Source organism: Cricetulus griseus, chromosome 2 (assembly GCF_003668045.3).
Source record: "Cricetulus griseus strain 17A/GY chromosome 2, alternate assembly CriGri-PICRH-1.0, whole genome shotgun sequence".
Lineage (NCBI taxonomy): Eukaryota > Metazoa > Chordata > Mammalia > Rodentia > Cricetidae > Cricetulus > Cricetulus griseus.
In genome coordinates this window covers 87440978-87466621 of record NC_048595.1, presented here as the reverse complement: position 1 = coordinate 87466621, position 25644 = coordinate 87440978, and the positions used below count along the sequence as shown (strand labels likewise).

The window sequence follows — 25644 nt, the reverse complement described above, 5'->3', positions numbered from 1 at the left end:
TGATTTGGGTGTGTGTGTGTGTGTGTGTGTGTGTGTGTGTGTGTGTGTGTGTGTGTGTATGTGTGTGTATGTGTGTGTGTGTGTGTGTGTGTGTGTGTGTGTGTGTGTGTGTGTGTGTGTGTGTTTGTGTGTGTGGTGTGTTCCATAGATGGGTGCAGTCTGGTACAAGAAAGAAAACATAGCATTTATAAGCAGTTGTGTGTGACTCTTGCCCCTACCATAAACTAGCTAGGACCTATACTTATGTCACTTTCAGTCTTGATAAACTTCAGTATTCTTTCCTCCAAAGAACAATAGTGGAGCTTTATTTCCTATGATTATTACTGAGATAAAACAAGAGTTATGGGCTTAAGAGATGAATTACATAGAATGTTTACAGTCCAGGAAGTTTCCTATGGCAAATGTTAAATAGAAGTTTTCAGTTGGCAATATTATGAAGTTTCAAGCAAGCTAACATGTGTAGCTCATGCTTTCCTCCAGTGTCTATACTCAACTCTTTCTTCTCTAGTTATTGCGTAGCACTTGAAACATACCAGGAGTCTTGTGGGTGTTTATCAGGATGGATGACGCTGCATAAATTTTATTTCATTTTCATTGAAGAAGTCAAATTCAGGGTCTTATATGTGCTGGGAAAGTGGTCTACATTAAGGTACACCCCCAGTCCCCTGGATTTCTACTCTGCTATGCAGATAGGAAAAAGAACACAACAGATACACAAATAAAACATGTACCATCAAATTCTAGATTAGCTTCAAAACCAATATGAATAGAAACAAAAATCTATGAATAGGTTTAACAATAAGAACAGAAGACACTAAAAATCCTTCAAAATTCTTTTTTTTCCAACTTTTTTTTGTTTGAATTAGAAACAGGATTGTTTTACATGTCAATCCCAGTTCCCTTCTCCCACCCGTCCTCCCCTACCGCCCCCCCCAACTAAAACCCTATCTATCACATATCCTTTCTGCTCCCCCTGGATGGTGAGGCCTTCCATAGGGTGTCATCAGTGTCTATTGTATAGGGCCTAGGCCCACCCCCACCCACCATGTGTCTTGGCTCAGGGAGTATTCCTCTATATGGAATGGGCTCCCAAAGGCCACACCTATGATAGGGATAAGTACTGAACTTCTACAGAAGGTCCCGTAGATTTCTGAGGCTTCCTCACAGAAACCCATGTTCCTGGGGTCTGGATCAGTCCCATGCTGGTATTCCAGCTATCAGTCTGGGGAGCAAGAGTTCCCAGATGTTCAGGCCAGCTGTTTCTGTGGGTTTCACCAGCCTGGTCTGGACCCCTGTGCTCTTCACTCATCCTTCTCTGCATCTGGGTTTCAGTTCAGTTCAGTGATTAGCTGTGGGTGTATGTTTCTATTTCCACCAGCTGCTGGATGAAGTCTATAGGATAGCATATAAGTCAGTCATCAATGTCATAATCAGGGGAGGGCATTTAAGGTAGCCTGTCCTCCATTGCTTAGATTGTTAGCTGTTGTCATCTTTGTAGATCTCCAGACATTTCCCTAGTGCCTGATTTCTCTATAAACCAGAAATGTCTCCCTCTATTATGATATCTCCATTCTTGTTATCTTCTATTCTTCCCCTGACTCAAACTTATTCTTTAATATTCACTAAAACCTTTGTTTTTGAAATCATCTAAGTGAAGATGTTTTAAATGTTTCACAGAAGATAAACTTTAATCATTCAAGAAAAATAGCATATCTCAAAATAAATATCTGTATTTTTTCCTAGGTTCAAATGCTTCTGTGGACTGCTAAGGTAAGTATCACTTCTTGGGGGGGGATATTTTTTGTGGTAGGATTTTAGCAAAGGGTCATATTATCCTTGAAAAGGTTTTACATGTGTCTTCACTAATGTGATGCACATAATAGTTTCAGATGAGAAACAAACCTGTAGTCTAATGTGATTTGATCATAAACAAAGACAGAAAGTGAAGCCCCTCCCAGACTAAAGAAAAAGACAATAACTGGGGTGGACTTTCATCTACAAGTCTTGAGTGGGGGTAAATAAATGAGGGATTGGTTTAATTGACTTTATGAACAAAGAACGGTTTTACACCCATTGCCAATCCAAACTATGTGGTGTAATCAGTCCTTTCAAGCTGGTCTTGCTGGTGCCTGAGTTAAAGCTTGGGCGCAGGATTTAGATTTGATGGTTGTGGTTTGTGGCAAAAAGTTGGAGTTTTGTTCATTCTTTGTCATTTCTTCTGCTATTTATTTGTTGTTTTTTATTCTTTTTGTTTTGTTTTACTTCCTTCTCTACCTATAGATGAAATAATGACTATTTGATTACCTGACCAAACTAGCTGTCTGAACTCAAAAAAAAAAACTGATTTCTCTGTAAACCAGAAATGAAAATTTCTGAAAATAAAAAAGCAGCCTGAAAATAAAAAAAGGAAAAGATGAAAGCACTAAGAAATAGAGGAATTTATGGGAAAATAGAAATTTGAAAGAGATGGCAAACAACTAACAGGAACTAAGAAATGAAACTAGGGCTGTACTTGGAATAAAAAGTGGAGAAAAAATAAAAATGTGTTCCTTTTGCATTTGTATTTGTTATATCTTTGGAGGGAATTTCTACACACAAACACAGGAATGTATGTATGTATGTATGTATGTGTGTATGTGTGTGTGTATGTATGTATGTATGTATGTATGTATGTATGTATATCATTCTTTCCAAGTCCACAACAAAGGAATAAATGACTGGCCTTTGGTAATTCCACACTTCCATGCTGTGGGTTTGTTTAGAATAAAATTCAGCCTGGCAGCAAATCTCCTCTGGGCTCCTAGCTCCTTGTACATCCCTATAGAGTGTCCAGAAAGAGCACAATTGGAGATCTGTCATCTGACAAAGAACTTACTGAAGTCCACATAGGAAATAAACTGCTTGTTATCGAAGAGTCATCAACAAGCTTCTTTCAAAAGATTCAGAACTTCCATATAATTAATGCTACCATGCATTGAGAGCTTTCCATTACTGGAATAACAGGATGCTAAATCTGACATACAATTTCACCTTCATATCACTTTATTCCAACCACACGTCTAGGCATCCACTCTTTGCACATACAATGGAGGAAACTGAAACTGAAGAACACTAAAAACCGAGCCCATGATCAGAGAGTGCACAAGTATTGGATTTGGAATGTGAAACACCCAAGTCAGCCAAGTCCAAAGCCCTTTTGGATGTGGCCACTTCTTTGAATAAGAGAGTAGAAAGCCATGCAGGCCATCAGGCACTGAAGTCCAGATGTCCCCAGATGCCGGGTTTCACTGGAATTGGACTTGGTCCTAGAAGAGCACTTAGCGAGTGTTAAGAAATGGAGGGTTGCCACAGACTCAGCCTGGTTGTCTACTCTGTAATCACTTATCCAACACCACTATGATGCCATTTCATTCTCTAGCTTATTTCTGCCTCTTGTTTTTATTCTGAGAGGATGAACCAAAGCATGTGCTAGCATCTTACACAGAGTGTGTGTGGAGATACAGAATGATGATGACCCTGGAGGACCTTAGATCTCTGCAAGCCCAGCTCCAGCTCTGTTTAGCACTAACTCTGTGGGCAGTAAAAAAAAGTAACAGTAGGACAGGAAACTAGTACAATGGCAGAGCACTTGCCTGGCATACCCAAGTTACTGGGTTCAATCCCCAACACCAACACAAAACAAAATAATAGCAGTAACTATATGGCAGTCACTGTGTGCGGCTTTATGCAAAGACAATCTTTTTTAAAATGTTTTATTTCTTGATTTTACAGTAGTGCATGTTTTACTTGAATGTAAATATGGTTTCTGAAGGCATACCTTGTTTCTGTAGAGCCAAAAGAGGCTTTTGGGTCCCCTGGAACTGGAGTTACAGATGGTTGTCAGCCATCATGTACATGCTGAGAACTAAATGTAAGTCTTCTGTGAGAACAGAGAGTGTGTCTAACTGCTGAGGCATCTCCCCAGCCCCAATTCATATTGTCTGAATTCACCTGCAGCTCTTTGTGATATATCCATAGTCCCCTCATATAACAGATTAGGAAACTGAGAACCAGGGAATTTTCAAGACTTCAATCCAAGAACCTTACCTGCATGACCATCATCAAGCTACTTGACCTCTTAAAGGCTTGGTGTATTATTTATTGTAAAAAAAAAATCACGCAAACATGGCATACACTGTCTACCTATCATCTTTAATCCCATACCTCTTTTCAGCATTGAATAGAATGCCCTGAAGGAATTGGGTCATGGGTAATCTGTTATCAACTTAGACATTGACTGAAGGACTGGTAAAGGGATGTTTAAGGGATAATATAAAAGAAGTACTTACAGACTAAACCCTCCGAAGGCAGAATTGTTGGTCAATCACTTTGACAGAGAAGTCACACAGACTGAAGTGCCCATCACTGCCTTCAGACTGCTTTTCTGACAGCGGAATTAAACTTGAGGCTGTTGAAAGTGACAGAAGTAACTGAAGTGTAATCTCCTCTATCATGAGGAGGTCTTCCCACACACAGACCCAATGTTCCAATAGCTTCCAGGGCCTCCCAGTCATATCTTTCCAACCTCTGTTGATTCTACCACCTCACCTGAAAAACCCTACCACTGCCTCTTGTCAGTCTCCTAGATCCTTCTATGATGAGTTCAAACAGCATGTTTTTAAGGTTTTTCTGGAGTTTAACACAGTTAACTGCATTAACTTGGCACAGGCAGCCTGATAGCATGGTAGATATAACACACCCAGAGAAGTAACTTTATCTTATTCTGCTCTGTATCCACAGCAACTGCCCCATAACATGCATAGTTGGTGCAATAAAATTCAGTATGATAAGAACCCCTTGTCCTTAACCTCTGCATCACACCATAAATCAAGTATGTATTTCCCCAAAGAACTGCCTTTGTTCTCTGCAAACTGCCTAACTCTAGCTTTAAGTATTAACAAGCTCAATATGGCTGTGGTTTGCCCTCCATGGCAATGGAAACTGGGTTGAGTTGGAATTGATTTGCTAGTGAAAATAGATTGCTAATGAGTCATTCCCTTACTCATCATGGGGTGAAAGTTTAGGACAAACCAAGAGGGAACTCTGCCCTTAGCCACATCTGAAATGGAGAATGCCCACTGGGAAACCACCTCCACTGTCCCTTCCCATGATTCTTGGACTGGGTTTCATTGGAAGAGTTACAGGGCTGTTTCTCACTGATGCCAGGCAGAAAGTGGACGGAGTAGGCCACAACTACTAAATGGTAAGCACAAATTCCTACTGCCAGCTCTCCTGGCATTTCTGGCACTTGCCCATGGAGTTATCAAGTGTTTGGAAGACAAAGTCCTAGCCACTAACTTTACTGTGTGTATTATGTATCTTCTTCCTTTATTTCTGCAACAAGGAACAAAGACATCCTAATTACAAAAAATTAGTCAACTTCCATGAGTCAATATATATTTACTGATCCCTGTTTTTTGCCAGAAGTTTGGTGTAGAGGATACTGTGATAGCAAATAGAGCCATAGACCCTGTGGCAGACATTGTAGAGACAAAGAATATGGATCTAATTATCAGTTCTGTTTTGTGTAAGCCATGTGACCTCCATTAAAGGCATTAATTGCTCTGTCACAATTTTCTCATCTGTATATGGGAAGGACAATAGCAGTATATACCTTCTAGGGTTACTATGAAAAATTTTAAAAGTAGTTATATAATTATATATAACATATATATATATATATATATATTATATATATATATATATAGTAGTTATAGCAGATCTTGGAAAAGTTTGGCCACTTGTATACTAGTTTGGTGAGGGACACAAATTTTAACAAAAATAGTAATTATAAAGACAATGAAAGACCCAAAATAATTCTAAGTGAGCCACAATGTATGAAAGTGAGAGAGAATTCCAGGCACACTTAAACTAATCTTTTGGTCAAAGAAGGCTTTTCTGGGGAAGTACATGTGAAAGGTGACTGTAAAAATTGCACGGTAAAACCTTCCAGGCAGAAGCTCTATGGTGAATGACACAGTTCCAACAATTGGAAGAGCAATGGAGTTGGAGGACCTCTGACAAGGTTTAGGGAGCTAGGCCCAAAGTGAAGTAAAGAGATGAGCTCACAGGGATGGATGGGATCCCAGTGACAGATGGACTATGTCTGGGATGTGGTGAAAGAGGTAAGGAGTCTTTTTTTTTTTTTTAATTATCTGGCCAAAATTACTCTAGCTAGAGGAATAAGAAACCAGAGAACCAAGGAATTTCCAACAGAAGACTAACCATGCCCTGTGAAACTGTGGGGGAATGCTGCCATTTGGAAGGTTTGTTTTAATTTGTGTCTGGTTGCTCACTTGTTCCCCACCCCCACCCTCTGCCACCAGCATTGGGGATCAAATCCAGGCCTGTGCACTGTAAACAAATGCTGAGTCACTGAACTGTGTCTCCCCAGCCCCTGAAACTGTGATTTGAGGTTAACAAGAAGTCTACTCAGGACAAACTGACATCCTCCTCACCTCAGACCTTAGCCAAGCCATTTCACTCCAGATGTGCTTCATGCTGAAGAGATGCCAGTGAGGAAATGTCTATGGTAACAAAGGGGATTAGGGAATTTCATATTTCTGAGCAAAGAGATGGTATGGAGAAATGAGAATTTGAAGGTGTATTTGAGAAAGAGTACTTTAAGTCAGGGAGCACATAGGAAGGAAGGAGACAAAGTAGCTTCAGGAAGGATAGGGCATGTTCAAACAAAGTCCACAAAGAATGCATAATTGCCCTACGTGCAAGTCTCCATGCTCCCCTTCCACTATGCTCCCGGACTCTGGGTGGTTTGGATTTATTTATAGGAATTCCAAACAAAGACTGTCAGTTCTCTCTCTCTCTCTCTCTCTCTCTCTCTCTCTCTCTCTCTCTCTCTCTCTCTCTCTCCCAAAATATTAATCCCACAGTAACAACACCTAGTGAGAATTAATTTGAAAAAATTCCAAGACAGAACAGCATGATTAGAGCATAATTAGAGAAATCACAGAAAATGAGTTTCTGCCTGAAAATGCAAACAGCTAAATCAAAAAAAGGAAGGTGATACAAGATGTAAATGATGACTTTAACAAAGAGAAACAAATAAAAGGCAATCTGAAGTACTGGAATAAATATATTCTTATTTCAGTACTTCAATATATATCCATCAAAAAGGACCATGAAAGTCTCAGCAATAGAGTGCATCAAAGAAATAGATGAATATATGAGCTTGAAAACAAGGTGGAGGAACTAGAGTAATACAACAAGGATGAAGATAAAATAGTGCGTATTATGTGAGCTCCAATATATACAGAGTACTACCAAGAAGATAAAAACCTATGAATAACAGGCAAAGAATAAGGAGAATAACCTCGTCCTAAAGACATAAAAACCTTTTTTTTTAAGAACCATAAGGGAAGATTTCCCAAAGTTAAAAAAAATAGATGCCAAACCAGACAAGAGCAATATTTAGAACACCAAACAGAACCAGAAAAAAGAACAACCCATTGTGATATTATAATTAAAATATGCAATACATAGAACAAGGAAAGGATATTGACAGCACCAAGAGAAAAAACCAAATCAGGCCCATCAGAATAACATCAGGTTATTCAACTGAAGTTGTAAAAGCCAGAAGGACCTGAGTAGTTCTGAAAAACATCTGCCAACCCAGACTTTTATACCCAGCAAATCTATCTGTCACAATTGGAGGAAAAATAGAATCTTTCTAAGATAAAAGTAGGCTACAGGAATTTATGACCATTAAGCCAACTCTACAGAAAATAGTTACAGGGATTCTTTAGAATGAAGAGAAAAAATAAATAAATAAATAAATAAATAAATAAATAAATAAATAAATATCCACAAAGCCACAAGAAAGAACAAATCATGTTAGAATAATAATAAAAACAAGAGTGCAAGAGGGGGAAATAACATTGAAAAAAATCATCAAAATGGCAGAAATAAATACACAACTTTCAGTAATAATTCAGAATAGTAATGATCTCAATTCTTCAATCAAATGATGCATAGTAGTAGATTAGATAACACATCACAAAAGACCGAGCAACCTTAGATCGAAAGAGTGGCGAAAGGTTTTTTAAACAAATGGACCTATTAGTAAATAAGTGAGGCTGTCCTAATATTTAGCAAAACCGACCTCAAAATTAATGAGAAAACATAAAGATAAGTACTTCATACAGGTTAAGGAACAATGCTTCAAGAGGACGTTATGATTCTAAACATATATACTCCAAACCGGTGAACTTGGTTTCATAAAACAGACTAGGGCAATTGTAATAGATGTCTTCAATAGCCCACTCTCACCACAAAAATAAATAACTAAAGAAATGTGTAAGTTTTTTTGTTTGTTTTTGTTTGTTTGTTTGCTTTGTTTTCTTGAGACAGGGTTTCTCTGTGTGGCTTTGGAAGCTGTTCTGGCAATCACTCTGGAGATCAGGCTGGCCTCAAACTCACAGAGATCCACCTGCCTCTACCTCCCTAGTGCTGGGATTAAAGGCGTGAGCCACCAACGCCTGTCGAAATGTGTAAGTTAAGCAACATGACAGATTAAATGGGCTTAACACACATCTACAGAACATTCCATCAAAACACTACAGTACAGACCCAAAGCCACAGGATTTCCACAACATAGGGCAACAGCAGGAGGTGTTCCAATCAGGGCCCAGCATCAATAGTGCAGCAGCAACCAGAGACCTCAAACCAGACCAATGACTGTCTGCCATGAATACTTGCAAGTAAGGATATATGGGGCAATGGGCTTACTGCATGACTCACTCTGTCACACTACAGCGTCCATGACAAAGACTGATTTTTTTCTTTCTCTCTTTTTTCTTTTTTGTCTTAAATTTTATTTTATTTTTTGGGGGGCAGTTGCAAGGACAGAGGGTGTATATGAAGGGACAAGAAGCATGATGTGAAAGATACAAGGAATAAATTTTAAAAAGAATTTAAAACAAATCTCTAGGATATATATTCTTCTTGGCAGCCAATAGAATTTCCTCCAAAACAGATCATAAATTGGCACACAACACAAATCTCAACAAGACAGGAAGACTGAAGCAATTCCTGGCATCCTATCTGATCACAGTTAAATAAGTCTACAAATCAACAACAAGTGAAACCATCAAACTACACAAGCTCATGAATATTAAACAACATATTAATGAGTGACTGGGTCCATGAAGAAATCATTACAAAATTCTAAAAATTCCTGGGATCAAATAAAAATGAAAACACAACAGACCAAAATCCATGGCATATGATGAAAGCAGTCCTCAGAAAGAAATGTATATGCCTAAAGACCAACATTAGAAAATCTTAAGTAAGTAACTAAATGATACATATTAAGCCATTGATAAAAAAAAATGTGTTAGCTAGAGCAGTAAGACAAGAGAAGAAAATAAAAGAGATACAAGTAGGAAAGGAAGAAATCAATTGTTTCTATTTACAAATGACATTGTTAGAAACCCTAAAAGCTCCATCAGAAAACTCCAAAAGCTGATAAACAATTCCAGACAAGCAGCAAGATACAACACTAACACACAAAAATCATTAGTCTTACTCTATATCAATAACAAATTATCTGAAAAGAAATTTGGAGAAATAAACCCATTCATACTTCAAACCATAAAATGTATTAGAATAAAGCTAACTGGGCCTCTAGAATGAAAACTGTAAAACACTGAAGAAAGAAATTGAAGAAGATACTAGTAGGCTGGGAAGACATCCCAGGTTCATGTATTGGGAAAATCATTATTGTGAAACGACTATCTTCCCTGCCCCTGCCCCAAAATCTATAGATTCAATGTGATCACAATCAAAATTCTAGTGGCATTCTTTCACAAAAATAGAAAAACAAGCATTCCTCCCTCTGTGAGTTCGAGGCCAGCCTGGTCTACAAAGCAAGTTCCAGGACAGGCACCAAAGCTACACAGAGAAACCCTGTCTTGAAAAATGAAAAGAAAAGAAAGGAAAGGAAAAGAAAAGAAACAAAGTCAACAAAGGCTGGTGAGGATGTAGAGAAAGAAGACTGCTTTTTCACTGTTGATGGGAGTCAACACTGGTGCCACTACTATGAAAGTCAATAAGGAGGGTGTTTTCAAAAATTTAAAAATAGAATTACCATGTGATTCAGCTTTACTACTCCTGGGAATGTACCTAAGAGACTCTATCTTGATGCAGATATCTTTGCACATTCATCTCTGGTGCTCTGGTCATAGTAAGTAGAAAATGGAATCAGCCTAGCTGTCCATCACCTCATGAATGGACAATTGAAATGTGGTGTATGTACACAATTGAACTGTATTTAGCTATAAAGAAAACTGAATGTGTGGGAAAGTTGATGGGAATGGAATATATCATACTAAGTGAGGTGATCTAGATCCAGCAAGAAAAACACCACATGTTCTCATGCACATGTGCATTCTAGCTTCTAGTTTTTAGATTTTGTGTTTAATGTGGAATGTCAATAGGGCTGAGGAAGTAGCTAGGAAGTAGAGAGAAAACGTTAATGAGTGAGGGGATAATAGAACACATGTAATATAAGAACAGTGGGTGGAGAATACTGCGGGTTAAATGCTTAAATGGTCCTGGGTGGGGGATTGGAGAAAAAAGTAGTAGCTGAAAAATGGGTGCATAAAAACTAAGGCTATATGGAAAATGTATATAAAAACCTAGTATTTTTGAAACTGGTTTTAAAAATATAATCTTTAAAAGGAGTTGGAATAGAGTTACCCTGTACTGGTGGACAATGCTAATTCCAGAAGTCATGGATTTATCAAATGTAAATTATAAGATCAGGAATGGGATGTAAGTTACTGGTCAGAGAGGCCCCAGAAGTCCCTAAAACAACACAGGTTATTATCATTGCTCTTAGCATAACTAGATGCTAAGACCCTGCTACTGAAGATACCATGCACTTTAGTGGCAAGACCTAGACAGGTCAAGCTGAAACTTACTTGAAAACTTCCTCCCAGCTATCTAGCTTTCATAGTGCTGGGGAGTTTCTGTGCAGGTTGCTTAGAGAGAAAAATTTATTGATGGATGTGGTGATTTGAATGAAAATGGACTCATTGGCTCATAGAATGTGGCACTATTAGGAGGTATGGCCTTGTTGGAGTACGTGTGGCCTCTTTGGAGGAAGTGTGTCACTAGGGCTGAGCTTTGAGGTTTCAGAAGCTAAAGCCAGACCCAGTGGCTCATGATCTCTTCCTGCTGCCTGTGGATCCAGATATAGATCTCTGGATCTCTCAGCTACCTCTCCAGGACCATGTCTGCCTTCATGACACCATGTTTTCCACCATGATGATAATGAACTATACCTCTGAACTGTAAAGCCAATTCCAGTTAAATGTTTTTATTTATAAGAGTTGCCAAGGTCATGGTGTCTCTTCACAACAATGAAACCCTAAGACAATGGCACTTTATTTTCAAGACAGGGTTTCTCTGTGTAGCCCTGGCTGTCCTGAAACTCACTCTGTAGACCAGTCTGGTCTCAAACTTACAGGGATACTCCTACCTCTGCCTCCTGAGTTCTGGGATGAAAGGCATGCAGCACCATTAGCCAGCATTATCCAGAAGTAAATTCTGAGTACAGCCCTTGCAGACAGGATGTGCCCAGCAGTGCAATAGTGGCATGAAGGTTGTGGGGGTAACAATCAGATTTGAGGTTTGCAAGACAGGAAGTAATTCATATCTATAGGTATGTTAAAAAATACCATGGTACAAATATACCCAATATGCCTGGTGTGTGGAAAAGGCCAGGCCAAGAGACACTAATTGAAATGGTGTTTATTATGAAGTGAAGGTGCAAGGCAACTGCAGAAAATGCTAAAAATAGAACTACTGGCTAGATCCACTTGAGGATGAGTATGAAGGCTGGGGAGCCGGGGTGGGGGGAGTAAATTTTGTTCTGTCAGAGTTAAGGGTAGCAGTGAATTAACTGTCCTGTGCCTTAAGATTTTCATTGGAAGTAGAAAAGATAAGAAAAGCGGAGCATTCAAGGTCAGGTTGGAAGAAAAGCTCAAAATGACACTAGTAAAGACTGTTGAGAGTGAAAATTATCTGGAGCCCAAAGAAAGGCAGATTGAAGAGAATCACAGACATCTGGAAAGGTTATCAAAAGGCAAGCTGGGTTCATGACAACTGAGTCTCCAGAAACCAAGAGACATAAGTTGGGGTAAAATGTCCAAGGAAGCAGGATGTACCGCTGTTTCCAGGTATAGGGGCACTAGACATCAGTCCTTGCTTTTACCAATGGGGTTGTGCTGGACAGGACCCTCACTATATTTCTAAGTTTATAAATTCCTGGGATCCAAGTACATGAAGAAAATAGTCAATGTCTTGAGTCTAGAGGTGAAATTTCACAGTCTAAGTCCACATATTTCAAAGATGACATTGGATCGAGGACAGTAAAGAGTAGGGAACGTGGCATTGCAAAGAGTTAAGTGGAAGACTCCAGGTTGGACACTGTACAAACACCTTCCTCAGAGCAAAGGTGCCTAGACACTGCTGCAGGCCCATTATAGGTACTCACGAGGATGAGGATCAGACAGATTTTTGGCTTAACACTTAATAAATCATCTTAATGTGACCTAAGACTGGCCTGGAAGACAGTAGTGGCTGGTCGCCAAAAGACCTGTCCTTTGACCAGTCTAAGAATAGATTGACATCAGCAACATCTTTTGGCTGTAATAAGAGAGAAAATTTTAAGCTTGGGTCTCATTGCCCTTTGCAATTATATGCTGTTTTTGTCAAGCCAGTCTGATTCTTCATGCATTTCCTTTGGATTACCCCCAACCTGCTGTGGGAAAATTAGCTCTTTGGCATGTCCACACATATACATCCATGTAGACATCGGCCCCCAGCAATGTATCCTTAGGAGGCTCACTGTGACAACCAGGTGAATGGAAGAGTGTAGACTCCAATTAGACTCTAATGAGCTGTGCTAATTAAGTTTTTTTTTTTTTTTTTTTTTTTTACAAATTGCTTTAAATTCTAATGAGTTAGCCCTAAATGGAACCTCCAATTGATGTTTACTTTGGCTCTATCCCAGTGAATTTGTAAAACAAATGCTCTATCCATGTCCCTGCCAGCCTGTATGGGGAAACAAGGGATAGGATTACTGAATGCCAGACAGGCAGAAGCATTCATCATCCCTTTAGGCTGCTACAATGCTGTCAGCTACTGATACAAACACTGATACTGAACACAATGGGTGTCTACTAGGAAAGACGTGGCCATCATGTGACAGCCACTGAACCAGGGTCCCGGAACTCAGAGTATGCTCAAAAGAAATGCTTGTTACATGCACACACATGTATACGCATGTAAGTGAAAGTAGAGGCATGAATTTGGAAAAGAGAAAGGAGGGATACATAGATGGGTTTTTAGGGAGGAAGTAGAAGTAGTTATACTATAATTTCAAAGAAATGAAAAGAAATAATTTTAAAAAGGAGAAGAAAGCTTTGGCTGATGAGCACAATGCCCAGGGTCCATGATAGCTGGGGAGAGAAGACTGACAACAGAAGGCTCACAAAGAGGGAGACCAGAAGAGGTTTTTAAATGTTTCCTCCTGTTCTAGATACTCCCCCAATAAATTTACAGTAAAACTTGGGAATCCTTTTACTCAAGGTCACTGCCTAGTATGACATTTACAGAGGATTGTCCTTTGATGTAGAGAGTCATAAAAATGGTGAAAAGATGAACCAAGGCCAAAGGAATGAATACTATGCGACAATATCAGTTATATGGCTTGGTTATGGGTTCTAACATACACATTACTATTCATTAGCAGTCCAGTCAGACAGATACAACAGTGTCATTGTAAACAAGGGACAAACTGAGTACTTGCTCTGGTAATACTTAAGTCAACAGTAGATACAAGACATCCAACATCCTCTGGTATTTCTTTAGGAGCTATTTTCACCAGGATTGTGATAAGGGGAGAGCACCAGGGGAAGGGGATGACTTTCTCCAAGAAAGGAAGTTCAGCCTTCCCCTCAGCTTAGAAATAGGTATTTGGCTAATGCTAGGAGAAAAAGTTTATATCTTCTGAATAGGTCTAGCAAAAGTTGCCCAGTGATTTGTTAAACTGTGTGGGTTAGGGGTTTTGCCTACTTTGGGATTTTTGCTGGAATTCTAAAGAAACTAAAGAATTGTATTTGGCACCCTTTATCATACACTTGTTTCACCATTTACTAAGAGGACTTAGTAAATATCTAATGAAACCCTGCCACGTAATCTAAGCAGAAAATAGGGGGTTATTGAAACTGTATAAGAATCACTGAATAGGGTTAGAGATCCAATTTGAAGTTTATACTGCTAGAAGCAATCCTCAAACTATATTGCTCAAATATTCAAGTAAATAACAATATCTCTGTCCCCCTTATGAACTTAGCAAGAGGAATTGTACCATGTGCAGTGGAGCTGGACATAGACTCTGCCATGACAGGCCTTGAAACCCATGCCTGCCTAGCACTCTCACCAAAGACAGACTCCTCTCAGCAGCTTCTTCCTGGGGCATCTCCACCTGAAAGAAAGTGCCACATGAGCAGTTCTGATAGATGAACTGTGGTTATGGCAGGGCTCCAAAAGTCCTGGTGCCAACCTGGCAGGAGCATAAAATATAATGTAAAATATCCTTGCCATGTGAAGCATATCAAACCAAGGACATTTTTTTAATTCACTTTAACAAGTGAAATACTTGGGGGATTAGAAAGTGAAGGAATGGATGTAGAATTTACCTAAGCCAGGTTCAAAAATCTACACTCTGCTACCTACAAAACACAGAACGATTCTTCACCAAGTCTGAACTTTGATCTATGTTCCTTCTTTCTAGATTGTAGAAAACTCCTATCTGATGAAGCCTCCAACTTTATTCTTGAGGCATACTGACACCTTTAACTGCAATCTCTCCTAGAAATTAGCTTTTCAATTTTTACAGTCTAGGGGCATTAGAGCACACACCTGCACAAATGCTTTGGCTGAGTTTTGTATTCACCAAGGCAAAGGCCTGCTTTGAGAGCAAGACAACTGTATCTAGACATAAATAATTATCAGAAGAACTAAACTGCAGTGAGAGTGGGGAGGAAGAGACACTATTGCTCACAGCAAGAAATGGGAGGTGAGAGACAGTCTAGAAATGAAATAAAAGATCTCAAACGAGAAGGGATATTTACACTAGCCTTTTAAAATAAGTTGGCTTTCAGCAGGAAGACGGGTGGAGGGGCATCTGATGGAGAAAGAGATGTGGGAACCAAACAAGGAGTCTGCAGTAGCAAAGAGGAAAGATGGAACATGCGCGCAGAAGCAAGAATGTGTGCTTAAACATTTGACTCTCCTTGGGAATAACTGGGCGTCCTGCCTTTCCATCCCTACAACTAACTACTCTAGCCAGTTTTAAGAGACTAAACTCCATGTGGTATACATACATGTACAATGGGGTTGTTTTCAGCCATACAGAATGAAGTTTGGTAATTTGTAGGATTATGGAAGCAAGTGGGAAAAAAATCACAATAAACAAATTAAGCCAATCTCAGACAAATAGCACAATTGTGTCATACATGGTTCCTGTATTTTATATAGATAAATAAAATCATGTGTATATTTATGACATAAAACAGAAGTGAAACTGTCTAACCCCACTAACAGGATGTAGAAAAGGACCGAGAATGGGACAGTGTGGAAGCATAAGGGGCAATATGTTTAATATACAACATATACCTGTAAGGAAATGCCCTTATGATAGGACCATACACAGTGACTATGTACAATGGAAATGAATAGCAATAGTAACAAAGATAGACAATTTAAAACAGAAAAGACTAGACCAGCCCAGTTTCAAGTGCCCTGTGTTCTGAATAAGACGAAAGAAAACTATAGACCAGATCTAAAGCAAATCTGGCCACATCACTGAAACCCATTTTCTTTTAAATATTCCCATGATATAGAAACAACTGGGGTTGCAGAGACTGGTTCACTGGCTAAGAGCACTTGTTGGTCTTAGAGAGAATCTAGGTTCAGTTCCCAGCACCCACAAGGCAGATCACAACCATATGTAACTCTGGTTTCAGGATATCTGATTCCCTCTCCTGACCTGAGTAGGTACTGCATGCACACGGTACACAGACATATATGTAGGTAAAACACTGAGACAGGTTTTTTAAAAAAATATTTTTAAAGAATATAGCAAGAGTTTCTTGCTAAGAGAACTACTTTCATCTAGCTTTGAAAAGTCTAAATTAGAGCTGAGTTATTTTACACTGAGACCCAGAAAATGGGCCAGACTTTGAAAACTGCCTTTGCTATAAATGACTACTAGGAGAGTCAGAAACTACATCATCCAGTCCCTTCATAAGACTTGTCTAGGAGAGGCAAGATCAACACTGTTCTTGTTCAGTACAGTGTAACTTTGTGTATGGCAATAATGGTGCCTTCTGGTGAAAGAACAATGTCAAAATTCTCCTGTGCACATAAGCCCAAAGACAGACAGCCATTTTCACATGGGCAATATAGCAGAGAAGACTTCCATGTTCTGTTCCCAGAGGGCATTACCAACTCTCTGTGCCCTGTCTCCTTCTCTCTAAACAAGTGGACAATGCATGGATCTCTTACTAGCATTGTTATAATAATTACAGAAAGTTCTTAGAATAGCACCTGGCACAGAGAGAGCATTCCATCCACATCAGCCAGTCTGCGACAGAGATGTCAGTGACAGACCTTGACAGAGATGTCCATCAATTCCCATGCATCTATAGGTTAGCCAAGATGTTGGAGAGTTTGGAAAACATTTAAGGCAGAGAATACAATTTATGTGGTGGAAGAAATGATAGGGAACAGGACAGTTGACTCTGAAACCTGGGTTGCACTGTAGCTAAGGAATGCAAGCTTATTCTAGCATCCCAGCAGTGTGTAGAGATGAAAACAATGGCAAGCAGAGAGGCAGATTCCTCCTTGTAGGAAAGAGAAGTAAGGCTCTTTCAGAAAAGGAGAAGTTGCTTCCACCAGGAGGGAATGTTTTGTGAATGGACATGTCCAAGTTCCAAAGGCACAGCAGGATAGTGTCCACTTGCCCTATACTGTCTCAGTCCTGGAAACAACTTCAAATATTTAATGTTACAGTTTTGTGGAGAAAAGTAAGAACTCAATAACAAGAACAGGGTTTTAGTGTACAGACATGTCCAACTTTCATATTCCATTTTCACCATTTTACTGCTTTGTTCATAGGGACTGGAGGCGTGAAGGCATAAAAAGATATACCAGAAGTCACACAGTGAAGAACTTTCTCCTGCTCTACCCTATGTGACCATGCAAGAGTGGCAAGTGAACTCAGTTCTCTCAGAAGGACACAGGAAAGAGAAAGGATTCAACATGGCTGTAAATTCAGAGATAAAACATCTTCATATGAATTCTAGTGGGTCTTTGGTTGAAGAGGCTTGAGTCAAGGCTTTGGAATTGTAATGACAAAAGGGAAACTGTGAAATTGTGTCTTTAAGCCTTATGTAGAAATCTCATTTTGGGTACATGACAATCATTTAGCACAAAAACAAGTAATTGGAGTCTTGATACACGTTAGATATTCAGTTATAAGAGCGGATATACTACAACTTATGGGCTCTTTAGAACTTGGAGTAGGGGCTGGAGGGATGGCTCAGCAGTTAAAAGAACCTACGGCACTTGCTGAGTTCAGCTCGAAACACCCATGCTGGGTAGCTCACGACCACCTGTAACTCCAACTCTGGAAGAGGTGACTGCTGGGCCTTCTCCTGTTCTCCCCTCATTGGAAGCCCTTGACTGAGGCAAGTTACCCTGTCCCACCCATTGAATCCCCAGAACCTGGGGGCAGCCCCAAACCATCCAGCACTGCATCTGCTGTCATTGGAGCCTTGACCCTGTCCCTACCAGGAGAGAAAACCCAGAGACCTGGGGACACCCCCTCACACCCCAAACCACCCAGCATTGTATCTCCCACCATTGGGGCCCAGGCCCAGCCCCCACTGGGAGAGGAAGATAACCACCTAAGCCACAGGTCCCACCTACACAATTGGAGGAAAAGAGATCCCCTAAGTCACAGGCCCCACCTGCACCCACTGGAGGAAAAGATGGGTAGACAACAGTATAAGAATATATTCAACAACATAACTAGTAATATGACACCACCACAGATTAGGGGTTCTACACCAGCAAGACATGAACATCACAACGCAGATGAAACAGAAGAAAATGACGTTAAAAATAACTTTATAAAGATGATAGAGGCCCTTAAAGAGGAAATGAGAAACTCCCTGAAAGAAATGGAAGAAAAAAACAAAAAACAGAAGAAATGTAGGAAAAGACAAACCAAAAAATGCAAAAATCAACAAATCTCTTAAAGAAAGCAAGGAAGGCCAACAAAAAAATAATCAAACAGGTGAAAGAAACAATGCAAACAGTTTAAGACTTGAAAACTGAAATAGAGGCAATAAAGAAAACACAAACTGAGAGAATGCTGGAAATAGAACATCTGGGTAAATGATCAGGAACTACAGATGCAACCATAACCAACAGAATACAAGAGATGGAAGAGAGACTATCAGGTGTAGAAGATACACTAGAGGAAATAGATTCATCAACCAAAGAAAATGTTAAGTCCAAAAATAAATCTTAATAAAATGGGTGTATTTCTACATGTTACACACTAGTCAGTTGGATCAGATTTCCACTTTTTAAAACACAACCAATTCCAACCTTTTTGAATTTCAGAAATATCATAGCACATAGACAAGTGTTTGAATTATGATTTATGAGGACTAATAATACGTTGTATAGTAAAGTTCTTAGTGACTTAATTCATAGCCACGATGTGTGGTATTGTTATCCTATATTTTATGGTCAAAGAGGCCCAAAAGCTGATTCATGCAAGGTCATCCAGACAATTAGCCCCAAAGCTCTGAAGCAAAATCTGCTGACTCCAATTCTCATGCTTTGCCAGCCACGACAAGCCCTAATGAACAGTAGATGTGAAGGATCACCAGCACTCTCCAGACCAAGTCAGCCCTGGAGGGTAGCTCCCAGGGTTCTCACACCTGAGTGTTTTGACCAGGCTCCATTTGCTGGGTTCAGCTAACACTATCAAGGAATCGAATCATATTTTCTCAATATGATATGAATGGACAGAGTAGATACAATAAAGCAGATGAGTATGCCATACATACTAGAAGAAATGCTACTTGTAGCACTCAGAAGAAAGAAAAGGCCCAACAAATCCTAAAGGGAGTCATTATCTTAAGCAACTACACAGGGTCTACAGTCTGTCCCTTTCATTCTTAGACTCATGAAGTCTTCCTTGTCATGGTTATTGATTTGCTTGGACCCAGACCACTGACTCACTCTAGTAACACAAGTGGATATTCATCAGGGGAGTTGTCAAAGCTGCTCATTCCCAATAAGGAAGCCCATTGTCAGGGTGATGGATCCTTGTGTCAACCTGACCAGCTTTGGACAAGCAGTATGCAAAGCCAAGTCACTTGAGCCTCTGTTGAAGGCCCTAATTAGAGGTAGGGAATTTACCATGTGACCTCGTGTTTAATGATACCACATAGGTTGACAAGGTGATGCTTGTTGCCCCATTATGAGACAGACCCACCAGAGGAAAAGGGAAACTGGGGTCAACTTGATAGGGTGTCATCTGTGTGGCTGCTGACATGACACTGAGGTTGGTCCCTTGCCACTCTCTTCTCAACCAATCCATTTTATGCCAACTCCTTCCTGAAGGACACATTCTAAATGGTGCATATGAATGGCAAGTTAATTGTGGTCAGGACTAATGTAAGTGTGTGAGTCACTGAGATCCCTTGGAGAGACTTCACCTTACTCGATGCTAATAGTTTATCTGTGGACATCTGAGCCCGATTCTCAGAGCTCAATATGTCACTATCCAACCTGTGTCAGGGCAATCTGACTACCAAGTTTACAAATAGAAATTAAACAAAAGAATGGATTGTCAAACCAACACAATGTCCAGATAGGAAAAAACCTGTCAAACACATATATTCAACGTTTTATATGTATTTATATACTTACAAGCTTACACATAATTGGTGAGCCCAATATATGAAAATTTTAAGCTTTCTTGTTTTCATTTTTGGATAGGGAATCAGGTTTAGGACCACTAACTTCCTTGTCTAGAGTTGTAAGCAAGCAAGTGGCAGATATGCACAATTTTTAAAATCCCCATTAATCCTATTATCTCAGAACATTCTGCAAATTTTCTATGAGCACATATTTTAATACTGTAATATTTTGTAAGTTTCTACTAGTTAAAATATTGTAAATGGATTGCTATATAATTCAAAGAACACCATTGAGTTGACTTGCTACCTCAGCAGTGAGGAATCAAAATCATTGAAAAGATGATTGGGTATCAAGTTGTTTGCAACTTTTTCTTTGGCAAATAGAGCTGCAGAGAAAACCCTCTTAGATGAATGTTTTAACAAACACTGTTTTAGAGTTATTTTCAGTTCACCGGACAGTATCAGCGTACAGAGAGCCCTGTGTGACTTGCTCAGTTACCCCAGTGCTAACTTATTGTTTTACCATAGTACATTTCTCACAACTAAAAAGTAAAATTTGCTGTGAGTTTGAGGCCAGCCTGGTATCCAGAGCGAGTGCCAGGATAGACTCCAAAGCCACACAGAGAAACCCTGTCTTGAAAAACCAAAAAAAAAAAAAAAAAAAAAAAAAAAAAAAAAAAAGTAAATTTGATACTTTTTTCCAATTTCATTAGGTTTACCACCAATGTCCTTTCTGTGTTCCAGGATCCAAAACAATGTGCCATACTGCATTTAATGTTAAATTGTATGCATGCATATGCCATTGCAATCTATCCTGGATGTGGAGGATTGAATCACTGGAAGTATGAACCCAGAACACAGTTTTTATTAATATTAGTGTCAGTATTAGTAAGTATTAGTATTAGTATTAGTATAAGTATTAGTATTAGTATTAGTATTAGTATTAGTATTAATTACCCACCAGAAGTATGGTGACAACACACATTCCCCATAGATACATTAGATGCCTGTTTATGCTGCTGGCATTTCTGCCCCCTGTGGTGATGGTGTCCAATAATAGCCAAGTCATAAAAAGAGGGATGGTGGTTGAGGGCTGTATTTCTCTGCTGATCTATCTGGGTCTACAAAAATTTGAGGCTCCCTTAGCAAACCTTGCCTGGGGAAGAGAGAGGATGAGGAGGATGGTGTGGTGTAAAGAATTAATAGAGGATGTGGAGATACAAATATGGAGACACAAACATGAAAGATATTATGTCCCTGTAGTCCACAGTGAGAGTGTCCTGTGTTCAGGAGTGGGAAAAGAAATATTGTTTAAAACTCTGTGGCATCAAAGAGTAGCCATAGTCATTAAAGTGCTTACGTCAGAAGCACAAGGACTTAAGTTCAGACCCCAGCACCCATGTAAAAAGTCGGATGTGGTGACAATGCCTATCAGTAATCCCTGCATGGGGAGAAGGGGTGGGGCAGAGGCAGGAAGATCCCTGGAGACCATTGGCCATCCAGTATAATTCAACTGGTGAGATTCAGGTTCAGTGGGAGAACCTGTCTCCAAAAAGCAAGGTAGAGAGTGATCAATGAAAGCATCAGATGCCAGATGTTGACCTCTGTCCTCATCATGCTCCTACACATGCACATGCACACGCACATACACACACACACACACACACACACACACACACACACACACGCACGCACGCACGCACTCACGCATGCACGCACGCACGCACGCACAGAGAGAGAGGGAGAGAGAGAGCACAGAGGTGAGGATAAACACAGACTGAGAGAGGAAAGTTACCTGAAACAATATGGAAATAGGGGTCAGGAATTGGGGTGGGGGTGATGTTAAAGCAGAGGATGCTCTGCTGGTGTCATGAGACTGCAACCCCAAGACCCCAGGTCCCACACCTAGATGTGCAGTCAGACGATGCATCAAGAACCATGAGAAATCAAGAGGAAACTGAAAGGCTTCAGGCAATTGCAGGAAGGGTAGAAATGAGGACTGACAGCCAAGTCTGTTCTCTTTGTGGTGTTGGAAATCAGGTGGCCACAGGAGGTGACCCTGACCTCAGTCATGAGTCAACCCAGTCCGGCAGGTCACCACACACTTGTGAACGTGCCTTCCTGTCTGGGCTGTGGTTTGCCTTTGCTGAACAGAAATAGGGGCGAAATGAAGGGGAGGACAAAGGCAGATTCTTGGGTTTCAGAAATTCCTCTGTTGTCTACCAGATAATTGCTCAAATGCACCAAAGGGAAAGCCGTCAGTGCAATGCACAGGCTGGGAGGTTCCTGGAATTTTAAGTGTGCTGAGCCAACTGCACAGAAAGACCTTATCTGTCCACAGGTAGGAAGAAAGAGAGAGGAAGAGAGAGAGTGCAATATAAAAGCTCATAGTCTTTTGGCTTATGTGTGAGATCATTAATCATCTTCCCAGAATGGAGGATGGTTTCCTTACTGTAAAAGCAAAAGAGAAACAGATCCCTTTGGCCAATATGCTACCCAGATGTTCTCCAGAGCCCAGTGTCTTTTTTCCACATTTGATTTGAAGAAGTGAAAGCTAAAGTGACAATGAAAGGGTAGAGGTTTCCTAAAGACAACATGACCAATCCTATCTCACCTGGAGCAACAGTTCGCCTTCAAAATTACACAGTCTGCAAGCTTTCAGGAGGCATTCAGCCATATTCCAACGAGAGCCATGGAAGCATTTGGTGGGCAGACTCTGGCCAGTACCTGTCAGGAGACCTGTTATCCGGGAAGATGGAGAGGGGCTTTCGTGCAGCCTACCAGCTGCAGGCATGGCCTGAATCTGATATGCCTGGATGTAGCCCAGCCTTGCTTAGCTTCCCACTGAGTCCTTCATTCTCTGGCAGTTAATCACCATGAGAAACAATTAAGTCATTCACATGTTTGGTGGAAATAATTCCAGGAAGCCTCAGCTAAGAGGGGAAAGGTGTACACAAAGACAGTGAAGTTCAGCAGAATTGATCTAAGTTTAAAGAGACAAACTCATTAGAGTGGGCATCTCATGCGCTTCCTAACAGTTTTGAAGTGCTTACAACAGTAAATATGTATGGCTCAAGAGTGGCCATTCACATCAAGACAACAGAAACAGAAAAGCAACCACATCCTTACTTTCTCCATCTGTCTGCAATTTTCAGAGGTTGGGGACCAAATTGCTTTTTACCCTGGCATCTCCAAAGACAGAATCTGTAGGTCTCAGTGCCTGCTATTCTTTTTTTCTTAGTATTATTCTATACTTTTAGTTACGTAAATATTGTACTAAGGTAAATCTTACATCTCCTTGACCAAAAAAAAAAAAAAAGAATATCTCTTGCCAAATGTAAGCATTTAGCTATGAAAAAAAAAAAAAGAAAAAAACAAAACAGATGATAACCCTCATAAAGAGGGTTCTTTTTTTTTGAGAGGGTTCTAAAGAAAGTTTTGCCCCCTGAAGTTTGCTTTAGCTCCATTTATAAGCAGAAGGAAAAATAAAGACCATGAGTAAGCAATGCACAGAAGAAGAAAAGAAGACTTACTGACTCTGATCAAAACCTTTCCCAAATCAAAAAGAAAACTGGAATATGAAAAATAACATTTGCTTCCTACAGGAATCAATAATAACATTACATCCAGATACTGCACCAAAATGGCCCCAAGCACAATCAGGGCATAGTCCCTCACTTTGGGAAACATGAAACCTAAAAGTCTCTGAAAATGTTTGAGCTTTGATACTCTATGATTGTCATAGTGGCGCATTTTAAATTCTAACAGTAGAACTTTCTGTGTGAGGTATATATGGCCCAGCTGCTTCAGGAAATGACCAATGAAGCACAGATCCTTCCTCTATACTCAAAAGCCAAATTCTCAGGAAACTTAATGGGCAAATAGGATGTCATGGGTGTGTATACTTTACTAAGCTTCTACCTTTCTAGAGATGGTACATTTGTAGAATTTAGGTTTTCTTTATATTACTGTCAATAGGTCAAGAAGTGTCCCATTTCAAAAGGCAGGATAGCATTGAGGAGATGGCTCAGCAGTTAAGTGCATTGGCTGCTCTTCTAGAGGAACCAAGTTTGGTTCCCAGCACCCATATTGGGCAGCTCACAACCACCTCACAGTCCAGCTCCAGGAGATCCAATCTCCCCTTTTCTGGACTCCATCAACACCCACACTCTTGTGGCATACATTACACATACTCACACACACACACACACACACACACACACACACACACACACACACACACACACACACAAAGATAAATATTTTTTGAAAGCCTAGACTGAGCCGAGAGCAAACTATAGAAAGGCAAAGTCATTGAGAATAGATTAAGTATTTTAGTGAAGGTAACATAAGAGTCTAGACAAGACAGAGAAACCACGCTTGGGAAAACTGTGGCCTGGAAACATGCTGACTCATGATCCAGGAAAACCAGCTGTAAGCTGAGGGTAGGCTGAACAGCAAGAAGTTTGAAGGTGGGCATCTAGCTCACATGGTACAGTGCTTGCCTAGTGTACACAGGGCTTTGTCCCTAGTGTCTCCTAATTCAGGTGTGGTGGTGTGTGCCTGTAATCCCAGCACAGAGGAGGTGGAGGCAGGAAGGTAAGTTCCAGTTTCTTTTCAGCTACATAGCAAGTTTGCTGTCAACCTGAGGCCTGTTCTCAAAAACATAAATATATATACACAAAATAAAAAAGAAGAATCAAGAGAAACTGAGGTGTAAGGAAGAAGGAAACAAGGAGCTAAACTGAAAACAAGGCCCAGCTCCCAGAATGTTCCATCTGTGTGGTACCTGCAGCACACCAGGTAAACAAGCATTGGAGAACAGAAAGCTGCCTCAACCTCACAAGTGTGTGAGCACGCTATCCACCTCCCTGTACACATGGACCCATCCTGCTGCGCTGAACATGTGATCACTGTGTGCGGTCATGCTTAGAGGAAGGTGGCAGTGAAGGAACTACAGATCAGAATGCTTAGAATGCAGAAATAAGATGGAGGAAACTGCAGCCCTCAGAATAGGCCGTATGCAGAAAGGTGTAGGAATAACCATGGGAGGAAGGCAATATGTATAGGGACTGCCTACTCCTCCAGACTCCTCTACCCAACCCTGAATTCCACTTAAAAGAAGAGGGTGCAATAGAACCCTCTTGGGGAACTTTTTTAGATTTTTTATAATTATTTTTTAGAGTCACTCATATTTACATATCCACCCCCCATTCCCTCACCCTCCCATCCTCCCATGTTCCCCATGGGGACCCTTATAAAAAGATTTTTAATCACGTGTGTACGTGCAAGTGTGTGTGTGTGTGTGTGTGTGTGTGTGTGTGTGTGTGTGTATACCTCATGTGGGTTTGTTTCACACAAATGCAGTTGCCTGCAAAGCTAAGAGGAGTTGGGTTCCGCACAGTTGAAATTACAGGCAATTACTTGTCAGCCACCAGATGTGGGAACTGAACTCAGGCCCTCTGAAAGCTCACTCCATGCTCTTAACTTCTCCAGCATCAGAAAAAGGAACCTAAAACAGCATCCTGAAGCATGAGGAGGCTCCGATGGGTGGGACAAGGTGGGCTGTGAG

The 25644-nt window shown here is 40.3% G+C and overlaps 1 long non-coding RNA gene across 8 annotated transcripts in view; it reads right to left on the bottom strand.

Annotated features, from left to right (window-relative positions):
* LOC103160568 overlaps positions 1-25644 on the bottom strand; it is a 110425-nt gene that overhangs the window by 18279 nt on the left and 66502 nt on the right. For all 8 annotated transcript variants that reach the window (XR_004768252.1, XR_003482864.2, XR_004768251.1 and 5 more), the window contains exon 4: positions 4329-4447. This is a non-coding gene — a long non-coding RNA (uncharacterized LOC103160568). The remainder of the gene's footprint in view (positions 1-4328; positions 4448-25644) is intronic.